This window comes from Drosophila kikkawai, chromosome 2L (assembly GCF_030179895.1).
Source record: "Drosophila kikkawai strain 14028-0561.14 chromosome 2L, DkikHiC1v2, whole genome shotgun sequence".
In the NCBI taxonomy this organism is placed as follows: Eukaryota; Metazoa; Arthropoda; class Insecta; order Diptera; family Drosophilidae; genus Drosophila; species Drosophila kikkawai.
Genome location: NC_091728.1, coordinates 10,112,506 through 10,118,505, shown reverse-complemented (window position 1 = coordinate 10,118,505; position 6,000 = coordinate 10,112,506).

Sequence of the window (6,000 nt, the reverse complement as noted above, 5' to 3'; positions counted from 1 at the left end):
ATCCTGGGCATTAAATTGTTTGTACATGCAACAGACAACGCAACAGGACACAAAGGAACAGGAGGCGGGCTATAAGTCAGCCTATTTGCCTGATAACAATAACAAAAGCTCTAACAAGCCAAGTCACCGGTGGAGCAGGAGGAGCCCCTGGCAGCTGAGAGCTGGGTGGATGCCGAAGATCCAGGACTAAGAGTAGTCCGCAGGCAAAGCCTAAAATTACCCTTTGTACATATATGATTATGGAGTTGTCAACTCTGTAAAACATACTTAAATATACATATTCCATTAGACATAAATCAGAACGCCTTTCACCGCCACCATTTGCACTTACTTTATGTCTTTTAAAGTCTTATACGATACGAGTTTTTGTTTGTACAAAGTAAACATTAACTTTAAACTGTTAATAATTGATGTATAATTTTAATTAAAATATAAGCTTCAACTTAACAACTTAAAATACCTTCTCCTACATTTTCTAGAATACAAACAAAGCCCTGTCTCTTTCAATTAGCGACATTTTCCAACTAACACTTATAATCACCCCATTAGCCACGTTTTCAGCTTAGCCAGCTCTTTCAGCGTCTGCCACAGGAATTTGTATTGGCATGACAAATTATCTGCAGTCCTTTGATGAAGCCACAGCCACTCTTCCCGGAGAACATTCCTCAAAAACGAGACAAGTTTGAGGCGAGTTGGCTTTGGAATCCTGAAGAGTCCTGGCTGGCAGGTGACTCTAACCACCCTCGCACTTTATGGAGGTGTGCTCTTAGTTGAGTTTCGCTGGAGCGTGAAATATTTTATTGCCGATATAAATCTTGTTTATGCTCGAAAGGAGCAAGAGGGAAACTTGGCCAGCGGCAAGGATGCCAGGCACTCGGCTTCCCAATTCTTTTTCGCCTGCATTTCACCCTCCAGTTGATGTTTTTATCGGCACAAACCAAAACCAAAGCCAAAACCAAAAAATTCGATTTAACTTAATCGAATCTGAGGCCCCATAGAGTGTGATTCAATTCTTGGCTGGCCTAGACGCTTCTCCGCAATATGTCGCCATTGTCAGACAAGTAGGTCGGCAAACCAGAGATGTACACGGTGAGGAAATAAAGGTACTTTAAATCAAATACTTAAAATTATAAAAGGTAAAATAAACATCATGTTGGGGGGCCTGAAAGTATAACTTCTCCCCAGCTTAAAATCAATTTATTAATTAACCTAAATGTTACACCAATAATAAAATAAATAATATTAATTTAATATTATTTTTTCAGTGTAGAAAGCGAAACTCAACTGGTAGGGAGCAACGAAAGCGATAACAATGCAAAATTGAAAAGTAAATGTGAAAATCGTGTTTTAAATGCTTTCAACGTCAGGCCGATGCGACGGCAAAACACTTTCGACACTTTGGCATTTATCAAGTTTGGCTCCGGCTGACAAAACAATTTGAAATTTGTTGTTGCCTCGCCAGGACCGAACTAATTGAAATGTTTGCCTAGGTCACAGGACACAGTACTCAGGCACACACATGAGCACCGGATACCTCGAGTGTCCTTACAAAAGAAAGTTTTATTTGCCGTTAAGGAAGGCTGAGTGTGCTCATGGCTTATTGTGTGACTTATACTTCAAGTGCCAGAGACAAGTTGAGATTGGGTGTTTGAGTGTGAAAAGTTCAAGGTTAAAGGTGTTTCTGGTGTATTTTTAGAAAATTCTACAGAATTTGAAAATTAATTACAACAAGGCAAAGGAAATAAGAAACTATTAATTACCCCCCTCTGATCTTGACTCTCTGATTAATCCTTTGAGCTTTTAATAAGCATATGAAACTCCTCCCTTCACATTTTCTATGAATTAATTTGCCTAATGCCCGAAATTAACTTGGCTAAAGACCCAGGACTAGCGGACTTTAGTTGCACTCATTAGTAGTCGCTCGACCGCAGGCCAGATGGAAATGAGTTCCCCCAACCTTCTTTCCGGCAGATTTTCCAGCTTTTCCGCGTTTGCTGCTCATGAGCGTGTTAAAACTGCGTGGAAATGCAAATGTCGCAGGCCATGGACCAGAGCAGTTTTCCTCGCCTTTTCCTCCGCTAATCCACTCCTGGCTGCAAATGGAAAAGCATATAAATTATGCAAGGTGTTTTTTCTGCTTGTGGGTGGGAGGGACACACCTGGACGACAGGGCAGCCAGCAGTCTCTGTCATTGTGTTCATCCTTCATTTGGCAAAAACTTGCTTCACTATTGCAAGGATGCCAAGGGGCGGTGTTGGGGTGGACCATGTTGATTCTGGCCATGTTGTTGTTTTCCTAATAGCTGCGAGCATTGACTTTTGTTTGTGTTTGTGGCCTGTCACCAAACAGGACGAAAGCAGGCTTTGGCAGGACTCAGATGGCGGCGGTAGGGGTGTCATGACAAAGAGTTGTCAGATTTGCATCACAAAGCAAGCATCCTGCGGCTGATTTCGGCAGCTAGACTTAAATAGTGGTTAAAGTGTTCCAATTCGCATGTAAATACCCGAATAACTATTCCAGAGATATTGCAGGTTTTGCCAAAAGCTTGACTTGTATTCGTATTCAAGCCTCATTGACTATATGCATTCCAATTAATGCAAATTCCAACATCAGATTCTCAAGCAACTGCAGTGCGCCTAAATATGCTCACTGAAAAAAAATTCAATTTTATTGTGTTTATTTTGAGGAATATTATTTATATTTAGAAATATTAAGACAGGTCTTCAGGGATTATGTTCCTTCTTTAAGGTTTAAAAAATTATTTCATTAATTTAAAGGCTTCTTAGGAAGATTTTTCAACCATTAGTTTCATTATTTAAAATTAAAAATATTAAAAAAATGGCTGCATATTTTATACATATTTCAGCCACATTTTCCTGTGTTTTCAGTGTCCACAATTAGCGTGATTTTCAACGGCTGCTGGAAGCTGGCCTAGCGAACGTGGGGAAAGACGCTTTGGTGGGAAATGCAAATCAAGCGATTTCCAGCATAGGAAGAGGACGCACAAACAAATCGCCAACTGCCGCAGTGGCAGCCGCTGCCTGTCCGCATTTTGTATGCCGCAGACTTGCAACAATTCCAACGAATTCAATTTGTCTCCAGGGGTGGGCTGGGCCACAGGGTAACCAGAGGTGTGATGAGGGGTGTGCCGGAAGCGGAACTGATGGCACTGCCTTTGACAACTCGCTCCGGCTGCTTCGACTGCGGCACGTAAAAAGCCCTCGGATGCCGCTCTATTTCCTTGCCTCGTGACACGTGTGCAACATGCAGCTCCTGACAGACAACTTTGTTGCTGCAGCAGCCCATTATTACAGGGTATGTCAGGTATATTGAAAATATTGAATGTTAAATAATATTCATACTAGTTTTAGTTTAGTTAAAACAAGAAAGGAAGCTAACTTCGGCACGCCGAAGTTTGTATACCCTTGCAGATATTATTTCATTACATTTTACCTATACTTATTATGTTTACAGTTTGACAGTTACAGTTTTACATTCACACCTTTACATTTTCTCTACATCTACCGATCGCTCCTATGGCAGCTATATGATATAGTTGTCCGATTTTCATGAAATTTATATCAAAATTCTAGAATAATAAAATAAGCTTATACCTCAGTAGATGAAAATACTTTGAAAAACAACGAAGTTATATATTGTTTCCTATTAATTTCCCGATCGTTTCTATGGCAGCTATAAGATATAGTCGTCCGATTTTCATAAAATTTTTACCAAAATTCAGAAATAATATAAAATAGCCATATCTAAAATATGGTGCAAAAATATTAAAAAACAGCAAAGTTATAATTTTTTTTCTAAAAATCGATCGAACATTTGTATGGCAGCTATATGATATAGTCGTCCGATCCGGCCCGTTCCGACATATATAGCAGTGAGAGTATATAGAAGACTATATGCAAAGTTTCATTCAGATAGCTTTAAAACTGAGGGACTAGTTTGCGTAGAAACGGACAGGTGGACAGACGGACAGACGGACAGACGGACAGACGGACAGACGGACAGACGGACAGACGGACAGACGGACAGACGGACAGACGGACATGGCTATATCGACTCGGCTGTTGATGCTGATCAAGAATATATATACTTTATAGGGTCGGAAAGGTCTCCTTCACTGCGTTGCAAACTTCTGACTGAAATTATAATACCCTGCAAGGGTATAATGAAATATAAGCTGCAGACTTTAAAATTTCTTTAATAAATATATTATTACATATTTGTAAGAGATATCAAAAAATCCCCACTTATTCCCGGTTTAATTTGCCAGATGTCAGTGTAGCTTACAGCGGCGGGAAAAAGGGCATATAAACTGGTAAAAAAGAGGTCCTTTCAGGTAGCTGCAGAAAACTTTTCATGGCTAAAACTTTTACGCGCACGATTTGACAAGTCAAGTCGGTTGTTGTTGCAGGAATCTTAGGTAGAAGTTGGTCTATCCACATTTTCCGCTACCGCTTTTCCCGCTCTCTCTCTATGCAGACTCAACACAATGCATGTGGTTACAAGGCCGCACCCGAAACCCCAAATTTGGGGGTAACCTGCCCCACAAACGCCCTATTATCCGTATGTTTCTTTCCTTTGAACTGCAAACGTGTCGGCACAGAGGCGTAGTAAGGCAGGATTGGCTGTGTAAAGTAACAAGAAGTGAATATTTTAGTACTTAAAGTAAAAAATTGAGACCAGGTTTTTACATATATTATAAATATCAACAGGGCTGAAAGATTATTTCACTTAACGGACCCAAAAGATTAATTCCGTTTCAATTTTTAATATGTCTAAAACACAAATGACCTTTGATATTGGCATAAATTATGTAGATTTCAGCTCAAATTTCACTCATGCTAAGGGGGTTACTATGTAGGAGTAATACCGACTACGCTACTGGGCTTTCTATTCGGTGTTCCAACGGCAGACACATCCTTTTTCGGTCCCTATCTCGCTTTGCGTGCGTATGTGTAATGAGTGTGAAAAGTTCATTAAAGTTTCACGTGCGAAATTATATGAAATTTTAAGTGCACGACTTGGCTCCTGGCTCCTGGCTCCTGGGGTACTGACATCCTGGCGCCCTGGCATCCTGCCACATCCAGTGGGCTAGGAGGCGCGGACAGGTCGAGGAAGTGCAAATTATTCTCCCCAGACATTTTGCAGTTGTTTACGCTTAATTGCTGCCGCCGTTGCAGTCATTACTTCTTCCTGGAATGATTTATTATTTAATTGAAAAATAAGTGCTTCCCTTCTTGTGGAAGTATTTAGTATTTTGCTGAGTCGGGGAATCCCCCACAAGGAATGCAAATTTTGTTTTAATAATTCATTAGTGTTAATCAAGAATAAGTATCCATCACTCAGTTGATTTTAGTTGGCATTTTCTTTATGACCTGCATAAATATTAATGCAAATGTCATTCCAGTTGGTTGCCTTCAAAAATGTTTTTTAAACCAAAAAATTCCAACTACTTTGAAGGAATTTTCACCCCGGCAAGCCAAACCCGTTCAAATGTCAAGCCCACAATTTTGATTGATTTTTCCACACCAATGCTTTCAATTACGCGCGTCCCCCTATCTATCACTCCAAAATGAACACATCCTTGTATTCCAATAACAAGAGTCATGCTGTGACACCTCCAGTCATGCTCCCGTCCCCGAATCCTGACCCATGCCAACTTGTTGCATCCGAAATCAACTGTGATTCTCGCTTCGGTGGAGAAATCACCAATAAAAAAAATGGCTAGCAGGATCTGTCTCGTCCTTTTCACCCGCTGGCTGGGCCAACAAAACTGCCACTGACACTTACAAATTGGATTTTCGACAGCGACAACAAGACCTGAAGGACACACAATTATCGGGTGCCGGCATAAAATCGCTTAAAAAGATATCCCAAATAAATAAGGTCGCATGTAAATAACAACAAATCAATTTTTAAATAGACAAGATGAACCCGAACGAACACACGCAAGCAAATACAGGACCCAACTCCTGACAGGAA